Source organism: Coturnix japonica, chromosome 12 (genome assembly GCF_001577835.2).
Source record: "Coturnix japonica isolate 7356 chromosome 12, Coturnix japonica 2.1, whole genome shotgun sequence".
Classification (NCBI taxonomy): domain Eukaryota; kingdom Metazoa; phylum Chordata; class Aves; order Galliformes; family Phasianidae; genus Coturnix; species Coturnix japonica.
This window is the reverse complement of record NC_029527.1, coordinates 3,350,375-3,377,177: the sequence shown is the minus strand read 5'-3', so window position 1 is coordinate 3,377,177 and position 26,803 is coordinate 3,350,375. Positions and strand designations below refer to the sequence as shown.

General features: G+C 38.8%; 1 protein-coding gene and 1 long non-coding RNA gene across 7 annotated transcripts in view; one reads left to right on the top strand and one right to left on the bottom strand.

The window, feature by feature from the left end:
- Nucleotides 1–26,137, bottom strand: part of LOC107319686 — a 36,337-nt gene extending 10,200 nt beyond the window's left edge. The window contains exons 1-2 of the long non-coding RNA XR_004308850.1: nucleotides 24,675–26,137; nucleotides 20,099–20,177 (exon numbers count right to left, since the gene is read on the bottom strand). This is a non-coding gene — a long non-coding RNA (uncharacterized LOC107319686). The remainder of the gene's footprint in view (nucleotides 1–20,098; nucleotides 20,178–24,674) is intronic.
- Nucleotides 1–26,803, top strand: part of RAF1 (Raf-1 proto-oncogene, serine/threonine kinase) — a 59,528-nt gene that overhangs the window by 1,979 nt on the left and 30,746 nt on the right. For 3 of the 6 annotated variants that reach the window (XM_015874719.2, XM_015874721.2, XM_015874717.2), the window contains exon 1: nucleotides 24,434–24,626. The exons of 1 other annotated variant lie outside the window; for it this stretch is intronic. The gene's annotated coding sequence lies outside the window, so the exon portion shown is untranslated. Of the gene's footprint in view, nucleotides 1–24,433; nucleotides 24,627–26,803 lie in introns of those variants that run through there. 2 more of the 6 variants (XM_032447351.1, XM_015874720.2) reach the window with 1 other exon arrangement.

Sequence of the window (26,803 nt, the reverse complement as noted above, 5' to 3'; positions counted from 1 at the left end):
AATTGATTGTCGCTATTTTATGTGGACACCCACACCCACAAAATCACCTTAAAGCAGAGAACCAGCATAAATATGTACAGCACGAGCAATCTGTTAGCAAGCTAACAAGCACTAGAGATCAGAATTTTATGCTTGGAAACATCCAGCAGGCATGGTTATCTGTACCGCTCAGATGTGTAGTGTATGTTACGTGTCATTTTCTCAGATAGCATTAAAATCTAGCTTATTGTCTTCACGTAACTCCACCTATTATTCTACACTGCTGTTGTTGTACGCAGCCATAAACATTTCACAGAAGTTAGTTAATCTTTTGTTCACCGTGTTGCCTAACATCCCCCAGGTGTCTTTGCATGTGTTTGCACTGCTGTCTGCAGCAGGTACCAGCCAAACCAGCGCTGAGAACAATTCAAATGCCTGCCCCAACTGGGCAAAATTCTTTGGTCCTTGGATGGTCATAGAAACACCAGTAATCTGAGATCTGCAGTGTTGAGCAGTGTTCAGTGACTTCTATGCTAACGCTGCCACCTTTACCTGTTGCTGTATTTCAAGCCCATATAACCAGTGTGATGGAATTAGGACTAGTTCTCTCAAGTTCCAGTTCACAACTCACTTTTGCAGGTTTCTGGAGTCACTGTCGTAGCAGCAGAGCTCATTTTGTACAGCGTCAATTTTCTGGGGCCTTGTTTTAAATAATGATTGCTGAAGCAAGAATATGTTGCATCCCAATATTGGTGAGGCAGGAAACCAGCCAGAACAACCAAGGAGCGAAAGTTTTAGGCAGCTTTCCATATCTCCAATAAAGCTCAAATCTCTAGCAAAGTTATCTAAGGAATTCAGGCTGAGAACAAATGAAAAAGGAATGACACAGATATGGCTGTACTGTAGCTGAAAGAAAGGCTCATGATTTGGGACAAAGTTTCCAGTACAGTTATATCACTGCATGGCTTTTATTACTGAGAAAACCCAAGTCAACGTACTGCTAACAGCAGCTGCATTCAGATTCTCACTCTCTGGCCGTCTGGGTAAAGGAAAATTATCTTGAAGCGATTGATCTAAAGTCATTGCCCACCATCACCCATTCAAGAGCTACATTAAATAAATATGATTCTCTAGCCATGGGTCAAAATGTTGCACATACTTCCACACCATATTTTAATTATTTGGTGCCTCAACTATGTTGTAAATGGTAAGAATATCCAAGGATATCTGTGTTTCCTATTACAGTGTCATCTCACAGGGCAAACATCTCAAAAGCTGTGGCTATTCCAGCTTTAATAATGCCTGGCCAACAGTATGATGTACAATGGTTGGTTTCTGAGTTGTTTTTTTTCCCTCAGTTAGGGAATTAGTATGGTTCCTTTTACTGCCTGCAGTTGCTGACTTCCAAGAAACTTGTAGAAATGTAATTATTTTTAAGACCTTGGCTCATGTGTCAAATATGTACGAAATTTGGAGCGAGAGATAAACTGAACCATTACATAAGCTTCCTTTCCTTAGGAAAGCAAGCTAATCAAGATTGTTCCATGAAATCCCCACACCCAAATGACTGGAAGTGCATTTACTTCACAAACACAGACCCAAGCCAAACAATAACCATCAGAATCCCTCAGCCCGGTGTCCTTTTTCTTGGCAGTGACATGTGCTTGTGTTTCAGACCGAAGCACATATTGTTTGGCATCTGCTTCGAGGAAGGCACTTACGAGATCTTCATATTAATGTCAAGCCACATTTCCAACTTAAATTGAATTGAACCAAAATCATTACTAGACTACCATTAATCAGGCTGTAGAAAAAAGGATAGGTATAATAAAATGAAATGTTAGTCAGATTTTATTCCAGAATGTTAGGTTACTTTGCTTAGGTTCCATCGAAGCTGCTAAGTTATTCTCCATTTCACATCATTGGCAGATGTCCCACACTTCTTCAATATTTGAAGTAAAAATAAAGGGATGAGTATTTTGGGTATTCATTAGATTAATACTGTTGACTGTCTATTCTGCATACCACGATTAAGTCAGCAGCAAACTAGTCTGGATTATGTTACAGTTGACACGGACGCTACCTGCTTAACTTTTAAAGTCTGCATGCTTTTGTTTTGTGTACTTATATTCCTATAGAATAAGTGGTGTCATCTGCTGGAGGCCTCTATGCTTCTTCCAGAGCATCTTCATAGTTGGGGGAACAAAAGAATATGGACTGTACCTTTTTCCCCTAAAGATGCTCAAAGCACGGTCACTCTCAGTGCACACGCCAAATGAAGGCAGTGATGCCATACACATAAACCAGACCAGTACTCATGCTCTGGTTGTGTGCAAAGCTGAAGAACGGACCAGCATTTGCAAGAAAATGAACTATGCTCCCTTTGCCATTGAACTGATCCCTTTGCAAAACCCAACTACATTAAGGCAGTACTCCTACAAAAAATAAAATCACGTCTGGTTTTATTTTGTTTTTAAACATGCAGTGGAAGTTGAATTGAATACCTGTTCATTTCATCTCTCTCACTTGGGAGATTATTGAATCTGACAGTCAATTGAATACAAGTATATTCAATTTGATACTCAAATTTAGTACTTGCTCACTTTGACTCCAGAAGGAATGCAGAAGTCCCTGCTTAAAGAAGATATCTGAGGCTCGTTAACTTTTTCCCTCCTTTGGATGTTTCCAACCAGGGACTGCTCTTATCGCCAGTTCAAATTTGGGAGACTCTCCTTTTGTTCCTATGGAATATATTGGGTTGCAGGGAGTTAATACAGAAATACCTTCTTAGTACTAAGGCAATAGGGAACGATACTAGAATTCTTACTCAATATTTTTCTCTCCAGTATCCTGTACCGTTATTAATTTGCAGCACAAGAAAGCATAAATAGTTGCATAGAGAATGAATTCTTTTCTTGACATGGAAGAACGCATCCCTCTGGTGCCCACACGTTTTGGTATGTGAAATGATTGTTTGGTTATGAAAAAAATATCAAGTTTTTGGCAAGCCCTGGCCTTGTATGCACCAAACACCGGTCAGACACCTGCACAATATCGACTGCATACAAATAAAACTCTGTACACAGAAGTCTGGAAGAAAATATCTAAAAGCCGGACCACACTATAGAAGCCAGGCTTCCAGAGTGCATTTTTGCAGTATGTCTTCATTCAACCAGTGAATAGCTTGGAGTCATTGCATTAAAGGAAACTTTTTTGTTGTTGTTAAATGATGATAGATTCAAACCCTCTGACACAGGTGCTTTATTTGCATTTTTAGCAAGCTGACTGACATATTTTTAGCTGCACCTGTAGATTGCTTTTCCTTTATAAAGTATCTACTCACATACCTAAAATCTTTCCCACTGTATCAACATGCTGATCAAAGCAGCACTGTACATGCAAAGAGTCACCTCACAGAGATCCTTGCCAGCAAGCTATCTGAAACAGATGATTCTGCTAAATAAGATGCACAAGACTTAAAGTGTCCTTTCTCAGGTGAACGACACAGGACTTAAACTGCTCCTAAGTAGAAGCCAAAAACATTTGAATGAACAAACACATTCATTAGTGTCAAAACCCCTTCCAAGTTTGTAATGGTACATTAGAGACAGTTACAGAACCACGTCCTGCTTCCCCCCCTGCTCACATGTTGTGCATCATTTGCAGTCCAAGTGTGAGCTAAAACACAAAAAAAGTGCTTGAACTAAAACCATGCATTTTTACAGACGGCATTTTCTTAAGCTGAGCTGAAATCAGGCCTAACCACTACCTTTTATTTTTTTAACAACCTTTTACTAGTTATTTCTCTTCTTATCGCGTACATGGGGATAATTCTAGTTGAATCTGTTTGTCTACCTATTCACAGGTGCATAAAAAGCTGGTTAAAACTGAGCGCCTTCTGCAAACCTTCATTTGGAAAATTACTCAACCTCTTTTTTTTTGTTAGGAAACCTGCAGTGGATTTCAAACAAACCTGGTAGTCACATGAAACAGTTCTGGACACAAAAGCTTGTAACTACAGGCAGAGAAAGCAATGAAGGCTACCCAAGGATTTCTATTATAAAACTTACACCTTTTGTTCCAAAAGCCAAACTTCAAGTACATGTGATTTATTATTTCTCTGCTAAGTGTCCAACTCAGACTCTCTTCTCCCCCCCCCCCCCAGTATACATAAAGACATTAGTAAAAGTAACTGATCTCTTGCTTAGGTTTGTAGTTAGGAAGGTGAATGTTTCACCAAAATGTAAGAGAAAAATTGCACAAGTGTGGCTTTGAGCTTCAGGGAAGGGCAATGATAGAAGCAGCTGTTGTTTTACCATGTTTTGCAACATTCATTCTGCATTGTCGAGGTTGTGTGTTTGATTTTCAAATCTAGTTTCTTAACTACAGGCTTTTTGCATTTCGCTTACACACAATACATACTGGGGGGATGGTGTGCATTTTTAGCACAACGTTGCCTTGACCAGTAGGTCATATAGGAAATACAGCAGGGAAACATTACATCTTCCTGCAAGTGAATTTGCTTTCTTCCTTCTCAGAGCTCACACATGTTGAATAAGGAACCTGCTTTGTCCTCTCCTTATGTTATTACTAAGATTCTTGTCTATCTTCTCACAAATCCATCAAGATAGATACCACAGTGAAAGAAATGACAACGCAGCAACAACAAAAGCAAGCAAACTCTTTTCCCTGACGCCACGCTTTTGAAGAAAGTCCATAAAATTGCTGTGCTGCAAAACTTTTATCTTCAGCAGAGAAAAGAGCTAAAGAAAATGCACTATACTGGTCACAGCAGTTCCACTCCTAGAGAAGCTGCGTATTTATATTTACCAACTAAGTGAAAGCACGTACTTTTGTCCACTGACAGACATGTAGCCCAGCCTATTACCACCCTATATTAATGTGGAACCCAGAGGCAACTGGTAAGGACAGTAAGTCTGTTAACTGCTACTAAGGATGGTAGGGGAAAGGAATAGCTGAAGGAACAAAAGACTGAACAACTGAAAAGAAGAAAACTTAGTGTTCTAGATCAGGCCCCCTTTTCTCCTTCTTTCCTTCTTTCCTTCTTTCCTTCTTTCCTTTCTTCTTTCCCTTCCTTCCTTCCTTCCTTCCTTCCTTCCTTCCTTCCTTCCTTCCTTCCTTCCTTCCTTCCTTCCTNATGCAATTTATTCTATTTTTGTATCTATATCTATGAAGCATTTGATCTCACTTTTCATAGAATTTATTCCTTTTTTTTTTTTTTTTTTTTTTTTTCCTTATAGGTGAAATGGATGATTAGCCTTCAACTACACATTCAATAGAAGTGATAAATAACAGCATAAATTCTTACTTTACTGCAGTCTCCTGCCAGGTATTTTGATATGAAATTCTGCAACAAAAGTAATACTAAAACATAATTTAGAAGTCTGTGATCTGAAATTACAATTCTAAAGCTCTCCATTTGGCTACATGCTTCAACTTTGCTCTTCTCTCCCAACATTGTGATCCATTCTTCATGTCCAAAGTTATCAGTTAATGACAGAATAAGTCTTTGACTTATTTAGAATGATTTAGATTTATTTAGACTTATTTAGAATTCTGATAAGCAAGTGGTTTGATGACCTATTTCAAATTCATTAACAAACATAAAGCAACAAATGTGTTTATAATAGCACAGAAAGAATATGGAAAACTGCCAATTTTTCTTTCTGCTGAGTAGCAGTTGTTGTCTGTCCTAAACTGATACACATTATTTCTTATTTTGCATTATTTTTGCAAGTTGTTTTGAAATCTTTCTTGAAATAGCTATGTACAAATTAATACTCACTATATTTTCACCTCCACAGATCAGTAACATTGTTTTTTAAGAATCCTCAGATTGAGTTGAAGGATAAATTTGTGTAGACTAGAATTTTATCTGACAGTAATCCATGAAGGATGTCTAGGGAAAAGTATAAAAGCAGAACAAGTTTGCAGTGATACTTCCTTCAACTATTTTCCAGACTATGTACATTTCTGGTCATCTAATTTTTTGTGCTCCAAAATTAATGATTCTTGCACTCATTTATGGCTTAATTCTCTCTTATAATAGTTTCAGTGTAGCTACTACTCAGACATATATAAATATAAATATGTATAAATATATATTTAAAGAACTAAATTACTCAGACAAAGAATTTTCAATTATACAATTTTGTGAGTTGCTTTTGAAGCATGATACAAAAATGTTTTACATAAAAAGCTGGTAAATGATAGGCATTTCATGCTCTATGGAATGATAAGTGCTTCCTATTGCAATTTATTACCATTCCTTAAGAGGAAATTAAACATGCAAGTAAACAAATAAACCTCTGTCATTTACTTGATTTTCACGCAAAAACTTGAACAACTTCTGAATAAGAAAATGGAAACATTACTTCTGAAAATACGTAAATTTCCATGCCACATTTCTGATTAGCTATTTTTTACCATTCCTATGTGTTCCTTTAGTTATTCCTAGTAAATCAAACAATGTGGTTTCACTTCACATATTAGAGCATAGTGGTACTAAACTGTCTTTATATATGCTTGAGATTATTTTATGCACATGTCCTTTAGTTGTGGAAGCACTTTCAATAAATTACTGTTAATGTGATTGAGCACCCACAAGAATTAGAAGGCCATGTCACTCAGCTTGAAATGAACAACATTTAAACTACTTTTCTTATAGTTTATCTGGGAAAATAAACGAATGAATAAATAAATGGCATTTATTTTCCCGAAGTAAAATAACATACAGACTATATACTATCCACCTGTACTATATCAACGATGTCTGTTACAATCCCATTGAAAGGTCTGGTATAACTGACCAATATCACATTTTAAAAAACACTGAGCACTACTTATTCTGGTAAACCACTTGTATGATTCATTGCTGTTAAATGACAGTGTATATGGAACATATTTTCCTTCCTTCCTTCCTTCCTTCCTTCCTTCCTTCCTTCCTTCCTTCCTTCCTTCCTTCCTTCCTTCCACTGCTGTTGCATCAACACAGCACACTAATCTGAAATTAATTCTGCTGCTTCTCCCTCACTTTTGCATTTGCATTGGTTTTTACATCTAAGAATATTAATAACAGATTCTTCTCAAATTATAACAGTAGATGATTTTTTATTGCAGTGCATTTGCTTAAATGCAAAGTGCTAAATGCAAAATAACAAGAATAATACTGATTTTGCAAAATGAGGATGAGAAAGTGGGTCAAGCTTAAGCACACTCCTTGCTGATCTGCTGAATTGCTAAGCACCTGAAGCTAATGGGTAGCAGAAGCAGTTGCAATTGCTCATTGAGGTTCTCCTTGCCTTATTATATCAAGTCAATACATGCTTAATGATCAGAATCTCTCAGCTTCAATCTTGCATTGGTGCTCAGGGGAGGAGACTTGTATGCTGAGGGCTTTGCTACTCTCATAAGAATAAACAGTATAAAAATGGAAGCACGAGCGATCTGCCTTGCCTGGGGTTATTATTAAAACCTGGTTACATGTAGATTCATACTTATTTGGTGACGGCAACTCCCAGTCTGAAGTCACCTGTAGCAGGTGAGGAATTCCTTGGGTGTATCAGATACTTCATTTAGCTTTGGGCAGATAACAAGAAAAATTACAGGTTAGCTACCTAGTTCAAAAGGGAAAAAAAATGCATTGCAATTAGAGAGCCCATTATAAGCAGGAGACTAATACCTGCCAAGCTGCATTCTGGGATGCTGGGATCTGTTCCCAGTGCCATCAGATGATGTGCAGAAGAAGATGCAGTAAGTACAAGGCTTTGATTTTAAAATTACATACATAAATATATATATACTACATGTATTATCTGAGGGAAGATGGTAATCACTGTTTAATCAAGGATAATGTTTTCAAAGTGTAGAAACAGCTCTGGTCTTCTTCAGATTACATATTAATGTTGGTTATGTGTTTATAAATCTTGTTTTGTCATGAGCAAGGAGTTCAAGTTGCCTGTGTGGATAGTCTTAGTCTGAACAGTACATGCTATGTTGCCCACTAAGTACAAAAATATATAGCTGCTGTCTAGGGAGGGATAAATGTGTTGCATTTAATAAACTGGTACTCTGTTGGTTGAGTAAAGCATTTGAATACCATAACTAATTTTACATAAGGACTGGAGACAGCTTCAGTTTTAAGTTTCCATGAAGAAGGTAACAGTTCTTTATGACAGTTCTGTATTTTCTTCATGTGTATTCAGCTCAAACCTTAAATAAGCACTTAGAAATGCTACATATGAATGAACATCTTGAGTTCTATATGGCAAACTGAATCAAGCAACTAGAACACAGAAATGTATAAAACCACTGCAGTTAGTTCACAAACTAAGGGATGAGCAGTGCTATTTTATTATCCTCTGCTCATCACCCTTACCCATCAAAGATACCCATCTCTATACTCTGAATGGTAGATGATGCTTTTGGTATGTATGGAAATATACAGGAGGGGCTTCTTGTAACAACTTTGTTCACCAGAATACGCCGCTAGATTAATTAACTCTAATTTCATCAATACAGGCAAATGCAATACTTCCTTCAAGAAAAAATAATAATAATAATAAATTGTCCATGTAGATTATAATTGCTTACTAGCAGGAAGGAAAGGATGCTTCATTTCTATCAGAAGAAACAGAAATTAGTCATACATAGAACAAAATCCATTCATATGCAAAAATTACTCATCTATAAATTGCAGCTGTTTTCGAATGCATGCAGTGTTAGATTACTTATATCCTGAAAATAACTGTAAACCGGTACAGAATGTTTATTTCTTACAAGTTAATTACTTATGCAAAGTGCATCTGTTGGATGACACTGATAAGGCTCAGGACTTTTCAAACGTTTCTTTGTTTTATGCAGTGATTGCTCAAAATGTATTTTGCTTTAGAAAGAGTTCATCAAGAATCTTTCAAAAAAAAAAGGGAAAAAAAAGCTTTTTCAGAGGAAACTGGCAACTGTCATTGAGTGGCAAAAGCCACACATGGAACACTTCTGACAGAAGGTTCACCAAAACAGATTAATTTTCAAGACCAGATTTCTGGTTTAAATGAGACAGCCCTTTGTTCCAGATTAGCAACTAATGTAGTCAATAGGCCAGTTGCTCGGGACAAAATAAGTTGCAGGATTTTGCTCCTATTCATATGTGCTACTTGAAGCAAAATAGCTCCATCTGGATAGACTGAAAGACATATCCCTAACTTTTTGTTTTACTGACCAGTTTCAAAAATGGTCATAGCTTTACCTTATTCTTTCTTTAAAGCAGAATGTGCTCCACTCGAGCCTTTTGTGCACAATAACACAGCATTCCTTTCCCTTAGTTTTCAACTGCCTCTTTCTCTCCTAGCACCATCTGCTTTCATACTAAGTATAATCTAAAATACCAGTATTTCCCCAGTATGTGATAGGAAAACAAATGAATGATAATTCATTTTCTCTTTGACCCTTCATGGTCCAGTCTTGGAGACATAACAAGAAAAAAGGACAGATTAAACCTCACTTCTTTTTAGAACATATATTTAACGTATATTGTTTCTTGAATTCATTTCCTATAAACATAAAAGTCAGATGTTAGACTATGACTTCATGCCTCTGTGTGCTTCTACTAGTTAATCCGCAGGTAACGTGCTTTAGTATTATGCATAGGCTTTCGGTATTGAGTAACTGCAGAATGTCTTCAACTATAAGTTTAGTGGGTATTACAGAATTAACCTCAAAAAGCAAAGGCTGGATGCTGAAATATCCTGAGGAAGAAAGCTTTCACAACAGCAGCAGCAGCAACAACAAGAAAAACATATGGAGGGAATGTGTGTTTTATTTATTGAGATTCTCCTGAGCACTCTGAACTTGACTCTGTAATGTTGCCAATTGCCCTAAATGGGTGGAATGCAGTTTGCCTTTAGGGCACAGGAACTTTTGAAATTGCCTGATAAATGCTTCCAGCAATGCTTCACATTCTGTTCCACTGGTCTATCTGTTGATGTGAGTTAGTGATGCACCCGAAAACAACATCCCTCATCAATACTTACAGTAGCCAGCTTTCATTTAATCATGGCTTTGATGCTCTTATTTACATCTCTGCTCCTTGCGGATTGCAGTGTGCACCTGCTCTTACTACAGACTTGAGACAGCTACTAGAATGGAGTTCTCTACTCAGACCTGAACAAATACAGGAAACCCCATTCTTCTGTCCTCCAAGTTGAGAGGGAGAGCAGAACCCCACTGGGTCACTGTGGGAGTGAACAGGAAGAAGGGATGACTGCTGGACCACACTTGTGGATATTTTCTGCTTCCTTTCCTCCTACGAGGATGGCATTAATTATTCTCATACCTGTATAACCTGAGCTGGAAAAAGTCATATTGGATCCTGAAGGAGAGAAAGAAGGCTCCATCTGCTTTGTGAAGTAATGGCCTAGATGCTCTAATACAGGAAACAGAAGTATCAGATAGTCAAAGAGAATTTCCACAGATGGGGCCGGAAATGAGATGAGAGCTGAGCTGCTGGGTTGCCAAAAGTCTGGCCGGAATGCAGGACAGGATCTACTTGCAGTAGAATCATGAGAATTAGCAACGCTACTGTCACAGTTCAAAGGAATTGGTCAAGGACCGTAATTTTGGTTTGGCTTGAGGAACAGCCTCTCTCATGGATGAGTTATATCACTTCTGATATGCAACAGAATTTCAGGGCTAAACACAGAGTTGCTGATATACAGCTGGCTTCAGAAGACCAGACCTTACTGCTAACAAAAACTTGAATTTAGCCAGAGAACTTAAGATAAGTTGTTGCCACATAAATTTTTAAACTTGCTACTGAAAGCCTGTATGCTCTTTCCAAAGAGATCTGTAATCCAAACTCCTTTGTATTCTCCAGAACCCTGATATGGAATACCTCAACAGTATTTAATTGTACATCCCATTAAAGATCAGATGAGTCAAAGTGAGGAAAAAACTGTATGCTACGTGACTGCTTGGAAACAAAGTGGTAATCAGCTTTATTATTTATGGAACTTGCTGATTAATGATGGCATTTATGTTTGATACTTCTCAGACATTTACAAATTTGGACCAATTTAGCTGCCATAAAATATTGTCAGAAGGACTATGTAGCATCTCCAGCTACTGCACCTTGAGTTGTGTGATTTTCTTCCTTCTTTCGCAGGCCATAAAGACAACATTGTTGCTAGCCATGCAAGTGTAATCTTCATATACTATAATAATGAGTATGCAAAGAAGTTTGCCATCCATCACCTCATCCTTCCTTGCTGAGGAATGAAATTTAAAACAAGAATAAAACAAGACTGAAAACTGAAGACTAAAACTTTCTCTATGTCTCACAGAGATGACCTCACAGATTGCCTTTGTGACATGACCTCTCTTCCATTAAGGCTTTGAACCTGTTGGTACTTCTTTGGGCATAGCTGTGGCATATTCTGGGGACAACGTGACACCTCACAAGCATTCAGTACATTAGCAGCCTGCAGAAGTGTAACAGCTAAGAGGTGCTTAGGAGCATTGTGCTGATATCTGCTCTGGAAATGGTCCTTCTAGACCCTTTTAGATGTAGCTTTGCTGGGAGTTTTGCACATGTATGTTACTTGGGCTAAGGTTTCCGCCTTAGCCCCTAGTTCAGTGTTGCCAAGTTCTGTGACTTCTTTGAATCGAGCAAATAAGGTGAGGACTGGCATTAATCTTATGAGGATATGAGAAATTCTAGCCCTATTGTGGCTTGCAGCCTTCCGTGAGAACAAAACTCTTCTGAAAATCTGCTTTCCTTGCTGTACTGCTAGAAGTAGCCTTTTTACTGCTGCTGCTGCATCTAGCAGTAGGTAAGGCCAGAAGAGAAAGTGGAACTAACTTACTGCTAGCAAGGAGACCAAAATGTGAGTGTGAGAAAGAGCTCCTGAATCTGGGGTCAAATAAATGTGAGCATGGTGGCAATGAAATGATGTGTACTACCCTCTTATCCTTTGGGGATAGCTGAAGGAGTAGAAACAACCAACGAACATTTCCCCCTCTTCCTCTCCTCCATGGGACAAATCTAATCCTTAAACGGGATTTTTTTCTTTCTTCATGGTATAACTTCATGGTTTTATTTCAATGGTTGTGGGTTTTATGTTTGTTTGTTTGGGGTTTGTTTGCTGAAGAGGCAGCAGCTATAGGTGTGGCAAACCACAGATATTCCCTGTTACTGCCTTGATACTTGACAATTTTTCCTTACATGTACTTTCACTAACAAAGTCATTCTGGGACTTTTGGGACCAGCAGAATGCTTAACATCTGCCTAAGCCCATTCCAATTACTCACCTAACTGACTTGGCTAGTTCCTGGCAGAGCCACAAGTTGAGCCCATCTCTTTAAAGAATGCCTTTGCAGTTGTTGCTGTGATATTACAATGTATATTTTTATTCCACATTTTACCTTATAGACACATTACTTGCTCATTAACACCTTGCTCTACAAAGAGAATTAAACTGTACAAAACATTGCACTTGAACATTCAAGCACTCTAGAATAAAAGTGAACAGGAATTAATGAAGCTGAATAACAAGAGTACCCCTAACAACCAGGAGCTATGACAGCATTCAAAGCCAAAAGAGTCTGCTGCTGAACTGTATTATAATGTGATAGAAAGAGAAGGCAACAAATATATTTACTGCCTAGCTGAAATTCAAGACCAGTTCTAAAAGATGGATCTAGCAAGTCATGCAACTTGTAGCAGGATCACTTATTTTTTGTTTTCCTTTCTTTTAAAGGAGATTCTAAAATGGTGTGTGGCTGTATTCCAAGCTGGAAAGAGCAGTGCTTCTCATGTGGTTTGAAATATCCAGCCACTTGGCCAATGATCTCATGTACCAGGGCATATGGAATGAAGCTCTTGCTTCCATTAGCATATTAGCACATTGCATACCGCCTTTTATTTATTTTTTTAACTATTTACAGCTCAGTACTGCAGTCTGTGTGTTTTCAAATCTAAGTTAATAGAAACATTGAAAGTTGTTTCATTTTCTCTTTCCGATTAGCCTAGTCATGTTTTGGAACAATGCTTCCCAATGAAGTTTCCAAAATATTTCAGGCTTTGGAAAACTTTATCCTGAAGCCTATTAATACAGGAGTGGGAGCACAGGCTGGCAAAATTGAAATGCAATGCATTGCCCTTTGCTGCATCTCAAATTTCCTGAGCACGCCTCTTTAAAAGAACATACAGTAGAAAAGCAACAGATCAAAAATCCTCCATACACGACATGAGCCTCATAATGGAGTACTTTAAATTCCTATATCTCCTTCTGTCCTTGGGCAGAAGAAATTAAGTGGCTGCACGAGGATGCCTTTAATACAGAGTAACATATCCAGAAATGAAGGTCTTATCCATTACTACTGTGCAGTGCTTCGCACTCATATGCCAAGGTTAGTATCAGATTTTTTCTACTATGGGACACTGATGTAAGCAGTGAATGCATACAGATGAACTCTGCCCTTGACATGATTCATGGCACTAGGACTAAACTTTTCGCTGGTTCATGTTTTTCCTGGAGTTTCACTGAATATAATTTTCCTTCAATTTAAAAAAGCGAGGTTTTCTTCCACATGAACATTACGTCACTCCATGTGACTCCTCCTGTTGCTATTTTTGTAGCCTATGGTCATATCACTTAGTTCCTAGAATCCCTATGATAAATTTTAACAGTGAATGTTAATTTATTTCTGAACTTCTGTATTTCTTTGGACTGCAGAGTTCCTCATTTTGCTTCTTTTTTAAGGGCTGAAAATGGCTTGAAATGATTTGACTGAGAAGCTGCCATTTAAAGAGTGAAAAACTGATAATAAACAATCTTTGTTTTCTCCACCCAAAACAAGGTGTGTGGTTTTTTTTTTCTTAATGTAAATGAAATCTATTTAATATGGTTGTATTTTGTAAAAGTAGAAATTAATTTCAGAACAGCTGCATATACCTGTTTGGTGCAAATCTGCTGTGTAACTATCATACTACATGTACTTGTTACATACATAGAATCATAGATGAACCTAAATTGAAACCTGATAACTGAATTCAGATACGTCTTTGTTGTTGTCTTAACGTGATAAGGATGGAAGGCGCTTTCTTTGTTAAGTTACTTGTAGAATCATTTAACTGACTCACTGTGGCCTTGTACTGAGATAAAACAAAAGTGAAATCTTGATGTAAAGGGATATTTCAGTGCTGTTTGACTCCTAGCATATCTCGGGTAACTGTGACAGGCTGTATGGTGGAACTGTTGCCAAGAAGTGATGATAGTTGCTCTTACATTAGATTTATTGGTATTATACCATACAACTTCCTCCTTTATCGGGTATACACAAAGCTAACTCTCCTACCAAGTTTGCAAGTAGATGGATTTCGTTGAGGACACCACCTCTCATTGACACAATGTGTAGTCAGTTTTCATTTTGAAGTAACACCTAGAACAGTACAATACTTGTAGGTGTTAGACTTTTAAATATACTTTTCTAGAGACCCAGCGTAGTCTACTGACCTTAAAAAACAAAACAAACAAAAATACCAGGAAGGATCTTTCCCTGCAAACCTAAAGGAGAATCTGCTGAAGAGAAAGTGCTATCAGATGCAAGAAGTCATTTGTCAAAAGCACTAAGTTATCTGGTATTTTAAATATAAAATTATAGTAAGGCAGACACAAAGTGCAAAAGATAACTTAAAGAAAGCATAAAACTCCAGAAGATGTTTTCAAATGCAAGGAAAATCAGCCTTCATTTCTAGAAAATCTTACTTTGATTGGGAGGGCACTGTCAGGAAAAGTACTTTTGTTTCTTTGTTCTGTTTGTAGCAGACTTCTTAACAATCTAGCCATGGATTCAGAACCTAGGATAGGAAATGCCTACAAATGCATCCCAGAGTATCTACTTTCTGCAATTGCTGAATTGTTAATTATCTTGTAGGGGATAAGGAAAGATTTTAATAAATGGACATGTGACAAGTGCTTGTCTTATAAACAATAGCTTTACTTTTCCAACCGGAAAGTTCTAATCTGTTTAGTTGCTTATCTTGTGGAAGCTGTTCTGTATCTTTAACAATCCATTTTGTCCTCTTCTGTTCCTCTTTCATAGTGCAGACCAGCATGCATTCTGTAGTCAAAATGTGGGTACGCCCTTGACTTATACCATAAAATAAGTTTACTTTTCCTATTTTTCTGTTGTTGTTCTCAGCTCTCATCCTAAATTCCTGACATTTTTTGTTGTCTTAGCCAATGCTGAGCACTGAGCTGGCACTTTTGGGAGGTATTCACAGTAATCCCACATCTCATTATCTAGTTGACAAGAGCTGAACCAGAAAACCCAGCGTATGATGTAGATTTTATTTTCCCAGTCTACTGAATTTGCAAAAGATTTAATCTATTTCATAATTTAATACTGCTTTTTTCCAATGTCTGCATTTGTCTCAACTGTCTTTAAAGCTCTGTTTATCAGCAAATTATTTTACCTTTATATCTCTCCTATTGTTTTTCTTTTTTTTCCAACTTTTTGAAGAAGTTCTGCTTTTTTCTTTCTTTTTTTTTTTTTTTTCCAAGCAGGACCTATAAAGTAAGAGCTAAATAAATTATAGCAAATGGAACTTGTTAAATTAGTCTGCATATTTGTAATAATTTCAACTGTGATTGTATATAACATTACTTCTTTTATCAGTGTGATAAACAGATGAGTGAGAAGTTATGGCCTTTGAGATACATTTTGCATATGAAAAAAGATACTATTCCTGTGATCCTGAGTTTCTAACTACTTAGACTGCAGTTTCACACACCAAATAGTTGGATGTGTAGGTTGTTGTTAAGTGGGGAGATTCCAGGTTCTCTACACACTATCCACTAGCTGTGCCGTTCTGCTCCTTTCCTTGCACTGATCAAGAAGTCCTGGGACTGTAGGATTAGTCATGAAAACATAAAAATCTGAGTCACCATGTGGACTTATGGACTAAATCCAATACAAGTGAGAGGACAGGAAACACGCAGCTGGGCTGAAAGGGGGGGGCAAGAAGTGTTCTTTTGGGAATAGTCTATAATTAGATTGTGTTAAACGTATTGTGAAATTGCATTTAAGCTATAAAGCATAGTGGTGCTCCTACTTCTTTACAGAGGACAAACCTGTACTAAAAAATCATCAAAATCCAGAATATCCCCACTCCCAGCCCAGGACATTAAAGGAATGTAGCCCAAATGTTCTGATTCAGTGCGTAGTTCTAATCTCAGACAAAAAGATTAATGGCTGTCCACACTATTCGACCTGGTATTTGCTTTGGGCACATCTGCATTTGTTACACTGGTCAGAACTCAGATTGCTTATACAGAAAGTAAAAACCTGTGCCACAAAATTAAGTCAAAAAGTGAAGTTCTCTAATTAAATAAGATCAATTCAGTCCAATCTGTTTGGCAGTGTCTAGTTCCAATTAGAATGACTTGCAAAACTTTAATTTTTAGCCTGCTTCTATGAATCAGAAAGCCCACTGTAGCCTTATATAAATAAAAATAGATAAATGCAGTTGGCATTCATGCTGGGAAAGCAGACTGGGTGGCATGGATCTAATGCCATGCAAGTGATGCAACAACTTCAGAAGTGATTGCAATTGTGAAGACGGGAAGAAAGAACTAAGGACAAAAGCAGAGAGCTATTAAGGCTCCATGATTAACAGTGCTCTTTATGCTATTTGTTTACTCTTGTATTGTCAGTGGGAAATCAAAGTAACAAGTTCAGGTTAAACTTAAAAATAAAGCAGTTCAGACTGTTTGAAGATAGCTGCTTTCAGGAACATTAGCATACATACTGCATACCAACAGCTGGTTAAGTATGACATACTGGCACTATAATGGCATTCATAATTACATTCACTTATTCTAAAATGCTAATGAAGGCCAGCGGTGTTATCCCTCATAGTAAACAGTGGTATGCAAGAGTAGCACTCATACTGCTTACTGCCTGGAAAGATTTTCTCCCTATTACATTACTGCAAAAGAATAACTATATTCTGTCCTTCTGTGATGAAAGCCTTCTTGAAGCTGCTGTTCTTTTATTCCCTTAAATGAGAAATGCAGTATTCCACGTGAAAACTACCTGTTTCCATAAGAAGATTTCCATTTTAATAACCTACATTAGTATTTAAAATTTTGCTTAACTTTGGTGACCTGGGCTTTTATTTCCTTATCAAGACTTTTTTTTAATAAAACATTTCTTTCAGTCCACTCTTTGAAAGGCTGCTTAGGTTTCCGGCCCAGTGGAACCATTGAATTTACTCAGGGTAATCAAATTTTACAGCAGTAGCACTATTTTTCCAAGTAGTACTTTCTTACCAAGAAGTTCAACTACAAAGTAAAGGTAATTAAAACGTTTTGGCTTTTTGTCAAATTCCAAATAAAGGCTTCCTTGGCAAGTATCCTCTCTGATGTTTCATATAAGTTGCTCTATAGGAGTTCCACATCCCTCAAGGAAAAGCTATTTTGCAGAACAGGAATCTCAGCTATCCTTAACAAATAACTGTTTTATTATTTATTGTTCCATATCACTACTCAGCAGTAGCATATTTTGTTGTAAATTCTTTCCATTACTCATAAAGCCACACAAACATCTTGGCACTTTCCTCAGAGAATTCTTAACTTCCTATAAAAACAAGCAACAGAAAGCTACCAGGAAAAATAACCAGAAGTTTTTTAATCACTTGAGTCTATTTTCTGTGCCTAGGAGAAAGTTGGATTTTCTGCGTGTTTAAGTCAAATATTCCAGTGAATTGCGTGGCCTATATTAAAAGAAAGAAATCTATGCTGTACTATTTAATATGAAGTATACTGTCAAATATGAGAACAGATCCCGTTTCCTACCCATTCTCAAAGATTTCCTGTAGTTGCTACAGAAATTGGAATTATTCTTGAACAGGCTTGCTTTTCCCTTTGTTCACTTAGATGTGAGATCTCACTGTTTTTCAAATGCATAAGTAGCTGTCAGCCCAACAAAGCTTCTAAAATCTCATGCTTTAAGTATAAAATACAGGCTAATATATCTGTATGACACCTGAAACTTAGTTTGCTATGATAATGCTTAACTAGTTAGTATTGCTCTGGCTACTGGAGGGCTTCGGATATATGGTAATACCAAATTTCACCACACTGAATGTGGCATTTTCCGTAGTGCATGATGCCAATGCTTTACACTGAACACGTTTAAATGCTCCAGTCTGATCTAAGCTGTGTACAAATTAAAACATAATTTCGCTAAGGCTTGGCATGTATTTGTACATTTAGAAGGAATGACCTGCCTTGGAGAGAAGCAAATCAGAATGCCAGGTACATCTGGAAGAGCTAATCTATTTTTTATGCAACTTACTAATAAGAAATTTACTAAATTTTACTAAATGTTATTTACTTAATATTATTATTTCAAATAATCTGAAAACTGGCTTATACAAATAAGCATTGCTTATTTCAAACAAAACTGCTGATGGACACAAACACCTTTAACAATGAACTTAACTGACTTTATGTCATCAAACACTAAATAGAATCCAGCAAAAACAAACAAACCAACCAACAGATAATAATTTTGCTTGCATTTTTGTCAGCTAAGAGCATAATCTCACTTTAAACTCAGTAAATCGAAACCCATATAACTATGAAGGAAAAACACTGTTGCTCTACACTGGAAGTTTTATCCAATTATTTAGTTAAACAGCTAATTTTGAACTCTGCTCCTGCAAGCTATAAGAAGGCAGAGCATCTACCCAGAGTGTGGCTGGGTGAAGCAAGCACAAGCTGCTTTGGTGTCAAGTGGACTGCACGCATCAGTGTAAGATAACTCTGGTCACAGTATTTCTTATTAACTTCACAGCCTTCGCAAGAGAGGGGTAGAAATCCACCTCAGTTTATTTTGAAAATATAGGTTTAAAAGATACATATCTGACAAGAGTGTCCTGGGGAGATGTCTCAGCATTGATTCCCCTCAGATAGCAATAGTGCTTTTGAGTTTCACACTACTTGCCTCAGGAGAGATTTAACTTGACTTTCAATTATTCTGTCAGAACACTCGTGAAGCTCCCATAGCCCAGTAATACCGTAAGTGATATTCCATTTAGGATTAAAGTACTGGTGTGGTACTTATAGGCAAATTAAAGCAGTGATATGTTGAAATCATCAACCCCCAAATTGGAATGATATAAAAATATGTATTATGTACTGGTGACATGAATTTGCTGCTCCTGTTCTTCCCTTCAACTATAAAATATATGGAGGGGTGTGGTGGGGGAAGGCCTTTGATGTCCTGTCTGAAAGTTGGTGTCTGAGCACAGAACTGGAACACTTGAGCTCACAAAGATTTTAGCAGTGCATAACTTTCCCCTACAAAAATTTTGCTTTTCTTATGCAGCCCTACAACTGAACAGAACTGATGTCTCAGCACTAATGTTTCAGCAGATAATTAAGCTCTTATGTCACTGTTCCACTCATGTAAGACTTTCTTCTGCATTTAACCTGTTTTGTTGCTAATACAAAGCTTCTGTCTCTACTAGGAAAATCTGAAGTAAAGGAAAGGCTGAATAACTAGGTCTGACAACATCTGAGTATTAGATATCCATCTTGAAAGTATTAAAAATACTCGGGTATGACCAGGCATGTTGGTACTCATTTCCCAGTAACTGCTGAAAGATTTAACAAATCTACTAACACAGCATAGCTCAGTTTAGAAGTAAGGCATAGCAGAAGACTTGTATGTTTGCATTCCTTTGACCTGATGTCTTTGCTAATTACTGCTCAAGTAATTTGGTTGTTTTGTTCATAGCATTGTTTTTTATCTTGGAAAACAACAACAACAACAAAAAAAGCCTTAAAAAAATATGAGCAAAATGAACACCATTGTGTACTAGCAGTTTTAGAAGTATTTTGACTTTTCTATTGGAGGAAAAGCATGTTCTGATGCATGTAATCTATGTGGTTACTATAGATGAGTGTAAGAGAAATGAATTTGTAACAAAGCAACCAAAAATTAACAAATGACATCAAACATCTGACGGAAATACTGAGAATCTCGACACTACATGAATCATGCATATACTTTTTTGAACTAGAATACATACACTGGATCATCCAATGGGGTTTCACGTGCTGCAGGCTGGCAATACGTTCTGCTGCTGGCAAGAATGCTGGTGCTGGTACCTGTAACAGAGATGTGGCCCATGAGCATACACCAAAACCTTCACCAATGCATTTTAGCCTAGAAATACCTGAAATACAGTGTACCAGCCTGCTTTATGCTTCACAGCTCCGTTACCAGCTCAGCTCAATCAACTCAGAAATCCTTCATTGTCATAACTTCAGAAATAGAATAATGAAAATTTAAAGTTATGGTGTAAGCACATCTGTCATGTCCTTGTAAGCACAATTTGCTGTATATCACACTGATAGACCAAGTATCAAAGGGTGGCTAAAACGGGTACACTTGCCAAAGCTAATGTATGCCTTTGATCGCCTATCTTTGCTCATTTGAATGTTTAAGATGAACTTGAAACACAGCGGATAAAGATTTATGCTGAAAGCCACATACTTAAAAAAAATAAATTCAGTACATGAAGGATCTACTTCTCCTAATACATGAACTTATGTGTATGGACTGGAAGAGACTTTTGTCTTCCTGCTAAGCAGAAATATATCAAACCCTTGAATGATGTCAGGTATTTGTAACTTCATATCTATATTATAATTAGTTTGGCTTTATCTGGGAATAACAGTGCTGGAGCACAGCTTGCGAGCTGTCAGATAGGCTGGCTAGACTGCTTTTGATTCTTGTCTCTTAGAATCTACCTTTGATAAACGCTGTGTGATGTCAAAAAGAATGTAAGCCAGTGTTTCTGCGTACAACAGAAGTGTGTGTCTACAAGAACAGGATCCTCTTCAAATCTATTAAAAAAAAAAGAGGCTGTTTTCTGAAGAATCACAACATCTACAATCTGTGAGAAGATAAAGGGAAACTGACAATTTTTAGTTCTGCTGCCCGTCATCCCTCAGTGTATTTTGAACATGTATACTCAGAAATAATCACATACACGTGTGCACACACATACATCTTCCCTTTCTTATTCCACTGCTACTGATTCAATGCCCATTGTTCTTCACATGAAGCTGAAATGCTGTCATCCTGTGTGCATCACCACAACAGCCAGTTTCCAAACTAAGTACAGAATGCAGTTCAAATACTGCACACAACAAACTGTCCATATGCAGGAAAAATAACGCACATCTTGAGGTAATGCCAAGTCAGACACCAGACTATTTCTGCAGCTCTGTGTCACGTACTTGAACAATAATAATAATACAAATCTTTCAGAATGTTGTCAGGAAGGAGCTATTTATTTACGGTTGTTATTTTTAAACAGCAGCACCTTGCTGTGAGTAGATCCTGTTGTTGTTAGGCTTCTTCAGAAAGTCAAAATAAACCCAATAAACCAGCTTGGTTAGGTTTCTAAAATAGACTACGTGTATATATCAAACTACTGTGTTTGTTGTCTATGAAGTAACAAGGATTATTCAGGCAGCAAACAAATGAAAGCCTTGATTTGTATTTATTATTAATTATTTTTCCCCTGCTGGAGCTCATCTACTGCTTATTCAAATTGGGCATTTATTCACTCTGCAGGTGGCACAGATCACTTCAGCATCCCCGCTCTGTTACTTTCTTGCTTTGATATTCTCAGCATACAATGGTTACTCATTGACTCTTTCTCGCTTCTTTCAAGCCTCCCAAGTTATGTTTCTGACCAAAGGTACATCAGTCAGTCCCTATGCTGAGAACCTGCTCTCTCTCAAATCTATTTCTAACTGGAGATGGAGACAGTTACAGTGATGATTACCTAATAAAATATAGTTATGTCACATACAACTTGGTGGAGGTCACTTTTAAACCAAATGGCTTTGGTGGTGAGGGGGCTGGGTTGGTTGGTTGATTTATTTTTGGGTCAGGTTGTGCCCCTTTTGCAAATGGAGGGGCAGTCACAGTGTGTATAACAAACTGAGCCAACTGACTCGGGCTGAGTCTCACAGCAGGGACAATGCTTCATAACCAGCACATTTGTTTAAATTCTCAAGTTCCAAAGTTCTGACCAGCGCTCTCATATGTCACTGTTCCATTTCATGTTAGAAGATAAGTCTTGGTAATAGGTACTGCAAATGAGTAGCTAAAATGCAAGAAAGCAACTTAATATCTCCTGTCTGGAGAGGAGTCTGAGAGAACTGGATGGGGCAGAGCAGGACCTCTGAATTTTCCTAGAAGCAAGTTGCATTGCATTGAAATTGGAGCTGAAATTTTCTGCTGCTCTACATATAATAAGCCTGAGATACTGGATATCTCTAATACCACAAATTGCAGAGAGAGCATATGGAGGATAGAGATCTGGTAGGGAGCTTGTTGAAAATCTGAAGAATATTTTTCATGTAAGACTATCAGTGATATTTTTTTCATTAAAAGACCGTTGGTTACTGCTTATTATCAGAATAAATTATTTATTTCTGCAATGTTTAATGAAAAACTATTTCAGTTTTACTTTTAAGTGTTTCCACATAAATTTGCATCTAAAACCTTCCACAATTGGCATTTCTGTCAAATATTTTTATTGTTATGTTTATATAAGGGCAACATAAGAATAACAGTCATATGTATGCTTAATAGGTGGAATAAAGTATTAGAGATGAACTGATTCTGTAACACATACTAAACTATTATGCAAAGTTTCTTCTGTTAACCCTCAAGTTTTTAGGTTAGCTTGACCCTGAAAATAAATAACATGAATTTATCGATACTCATATACAAGCTTTGTATTGGACTGTCCATTCTACATACCAAACCAAATTGGACCTAAAAGATGTATTACTGCAAATCCCTGTGGGTTAGAACCTGCAGGCACACAGCTCTACCCAACCCCATCTCAGTCTCAACAACTTCTGCTGAGTTCTTGGATAGCGCAGGTTGTTCCAGACTCGATGCTTTCCAGGGCGACTGAGATCACTGCGCACTTATCTATAGTGATAGAGACTGAAACCTTTGGGAGGAAGCGTTCTAAGTTATGAACAGGAAAAGACAAGATTCCAAGACTTTGCTTCAGTATGTGGCTGAAAAGATGCTGATTAGACTGGAGGAAAGGTATGTGTCTGAACAGTGACAGCATGCAATGTTGTCAGCCCAACAGCATCCACGTGTAGTTGGATATGGATAAAATATAGAGTCTGTTCTGAACAAAATAACAAAAATAACTCCTAAGAACAGACTGTGTTAGTCTCCTTTCCAGCAAAACAAGTATACTGCTTTGTGAGCTTCATATATAAGATGGTCTATTGTTATAAAAACATATGCAATTCAAGTTCTACAATGAAGGATAAAAAAACCCACAAAAAACTATACAAAAAAAACCCAACAAACTCTAAATGATATGTTTAACTACCTGAAACTCAGCTTGAGATCCCTATCTGAAGTGGTTTGATCTATGACTACGAATCTTGATCTTTCTACCCTTTTTGAAAGCTTAAGATGTTAAATTCAAGCTTCTCATGTCATGTTTTTATTCATTTTACATTATTGTACTTTAAGGTTCTCCTTTTACCAAGATCTGTGCTGCTGTCTACAACATTACACAGACACGCTTGGTCTTGAGCAATGCAAATATTCACTGTACACACAGCTGTGAATTCACCTTCTGCTTCTCCTGGGCCAACAGTCTGGCTCTGAATCCTGTTAAAGTCACGTAAACTGTGCGTGCATCCGAGGGCTCTTGGTTTAAATGTGACACATGTGGGAAAGGCTACTCTGAGAATCTGAAAGGCGCGATTCATGTCCATAAATCACGTACTGAATTGTGGTTTTCTGAGGACACCAAGATTTGTTTCAGCCTTCTAGGGCTCCTCATAGCAGACTGAAATGGGGATGGCAATTACACACCTCTCCCTGGAGGGCATCAGTAGCTGCAGCCTTTGTATGTTGTTCTTTTCTTACTTGGTGTTCAGGACAGGCTGCCCAGCAGTGCTGCTTTTCCTTTGCTCTTGCTGTTGATGCGACTTCAGCTGAGCTGGATTACACAGCATAACATTGGGGCAGAGGAGCCCCAAATAAGGCCGAGAGAGCTTTACAGGAGGCTCTCTTTAGACAAATGCTTGTTTGAATACTAATTAATCTAACGACTGGAAACGTGAATGTTCTTAAATACTAATAATAAGCAACAGGAGCAATGTTTGATATTGCAGTGTCTATCCTTCAAAGTTCTTAGGACACTGATGCCATTTAACGTAGGCACTTGATGCCTTCAGAGCCTTCCTCCGCTGAGGAGAAAGAAGCTCGGCCTGCCCGTTTTCCACCGCTCCCAAATGGCGGCGCCTGGAGGGGGCGGGGAGGAGCGGGGAGGAGCGCTGACATCGGCTGCTCGGTGCTCGGCGGCCCGAGAGGAGGAGGGCGGTGCGAGGAGGAAGGAGCCAGGAGCGGGGAAGGAGCCGAGCGCCGGCGGGTCGATGGGCGGCGGATAAATGTCTCGCTGGGTGCGGGGCCGCCATTTTAGATGAGGAACGAAACGAACGGCTACGAGGGGCGATGAGCCCGGAGGCGGCGGACGGGAGGGAGTGACATAGGTAGGGCGGCGCGGGGCTGCGGGGCTCGATACGGGACTCGCTTCTTACCGTTCTGCCCTTTCTCCCGGCTCTTCCTCGATGTCGCCGCCGCCTGGAGCGGAGCCTCGGGCGTCGCGGGGGGAGGCGGCCTCTCGGCCCTGACAGGGCCCGGGGGACAACGGGGCCTCGGCTGTGCCCGTACGGTGGGGCCGGGGGGGCTCTGCCCCGAGAGCTGCGGCTGAGCCCGGGCCTGGCAGCGGGGATGGTGCCAAAAGGCTCGAGGACGGGGGGAGGGGACGGGAGGCGAAGCGGCGCGGGGTCCCTCAGCCGCTGTGTGTGTTGGGCGCGGTGCGGCCTCTGTCTGTCAGCGCCCGGCGCTGTGTGTGGGGCTGCCCCGCTGCTGGGGCCGTTCCGGCTCCTGTTCGGGATCCTTGTCCCACCACCGCGCGGCGCTTCCTGTGGGGTTGTGACCGAAAAAATGGGACTGTATCGTAGTAGCGTGACTGAGAGCGGTGTGTGTGAGCTGCTGCCTTGGGTTCAGTCTAAAAAGATGTATGTAAAGACTGGAGTATGGGTGTTTAGGTTCCCGATTCCTTCGAGTCGCCCCGCTGTTGCCGTGCAGATGTGCTGCTGCTCCCGGACTGCTCTGTTCTTTTATCTACGGTTCAAATGTACACAGAAATAACTCGCCAGCAGCAGCTCCTCCTGCCCGTGTCAGGGACAGCAGCATGAGCAGGCTTTGCTTCTTAACCTCTAAGTCCTGTCTGCAGGTGAAGGGAGCTCACCTGGGACTGTGAGGCCTCAAGCTCTGTAATAGAATTGCTGTGGCACGACATGTTTCCATCTGGATGCTGCTGTGGGTGCTGCAGGTACACAGACCAAGAAAGGACTATGGTGCACTAAGCCTTAAACTTAAGCCAAGATACTTGGAAGTAATGATGTACAAGAGACCTTTAGAGCTTTTGAAATCTGTCTACCTATTAAAGCTTCTGAAAAACCCCGATCCAAGCACTGCCTAAGATTTCTTTGTTGGGTAACAGTAGGTTATAACTGGAATGGATGTTGCTGTCCTTTAGCTCTTGCCTGCAGTGTAGGTGTGAAAGAAAAGATTGCGGTGATGAATGGGAGAGTTCAGTTCCAAGCAGTTTGGTTAAATCTGTTCATTAAGAATGGAAGTGACTTTCATTTAGTTTGTCTTATAAATATTTTCCATAGGCAAGCCCTAAGGCTACAGTTAATCAGAAAAATAAGTGTGGATCTGTATTTTATGCTTATGTAGCGGATGACTGATGAATACGGTAAGCAGTTCAATCTTAGATCATTAAATCAGCAGTGGACTGGCTTATTTGGGCTGGAGCAGCAGTGCTTCCAGAAATCTGGAATGTGTTTTCATGTGGTTTGTTGCCGTGCTTAATATCTTCAGGACTGGACAATGTATTGTGCAACACTGCTGACAGACCTGTTCTGAAGGAAAAGCTGGAAGCGACAGGGAAAGTCTCTTTTTTTCCAAAGAAGATATAAATCTGTTTTTTTTTGCTGTGCACTTAAAAATTAGCCTTTTTTTTTTTTTTTTTTTTTTTTTTAATAGCAGCAAATCCTATTTGACTAACTTAAGGGTTTGACTGCTGTCTCAGGGCCTAAACTTACTACAGCTTATTAAAATAACTTGTATTTTATAAACCACAGACATGACCTACGGGAATGGTTGGTCAGCACTTCTTGGTGTGCTGGATCAGCACTGGTTTCTGCTGGGACACACGTGCCCCTCACTTCAGGTATTTGTCGCATTTGCTGTTGAGAAACCAGGAGCTGAGGGAAAAAAAAACAAGTTTTCCCAGTTTTCTGCCTTTAGGAACAAATGAAGGTGATACAATAAACTGTTGTAGTTCTTCAGCTGTTGCAGGAGCTGGAAACCAAAAAGCTGTTATGTGAAATTGCTGTGACTAAAGAAGTCCTTAAGCAGTGAGTTTCAGGTGGAGGAGTTGTGCTAATAAATTCATTTTTGTGTTACGTACACAGAATGTTTAAATGACTGGAGCAGATGTGCTAAGTCTATTAAATATCTGTGTTTAATAGACTTATTTCTGTGCGGGTCTGTGTCACCTCTGCGCTCTGCCAGTGTTCCCTTCCATGATACCTTCAGTTCTGCCCTTCACCACTGCTTTGCGTTACACCTGGCATCCCTTGCCCTTTCCAAT